Source organism: Penaeus monodon, chromosome 29, assembly GCF_015228065.2.
Source record: "Penaeus monodon isolate SGIC_2016 chromosome 29, NSTDA_Pmon_1, whole genome shotgun sequence".
In the NCBI taxonomy this organism is placed as follows: Eukaryota; Metazoa; Arthropoda; class Malacostraca; order Decapoda; family Penaeidae; genus Penaeus; species Penaeus monodon.
In genome coordinates, this window is record NC_051414.1 from 29324988 (window position 1) to 29325314 (window position 327).

The window sequence follows — 327 nt, forward strand, 5'->3', positions numbered from 1 at the left end:
CCGCAACTTAATGACAAATCGTCCACAGCGCAGTGACACCCATGTTGTGGGACGGCAACGAAGGGCAGCGCTTTCGGTTTGGGAAATGGGCTTGTGCAGTTTCCAACATTTTTATTTGATCAGGGAAATGTTCGAAATTCTCTTATTTCTATTAATTCAAATATGGATGAAGTGTGTGACTCTACACGCTTATTTCCCACGTGAGTGATCGAAAATGCGTTTATACGAATAGACGTTCACCTATGCAAAACACATACATACATATTGACCTGCCTGAGTGCATGTTTGTCTGCGTGTGTTTAGGTTTTTGAAAAGGGAAAGAGGGGG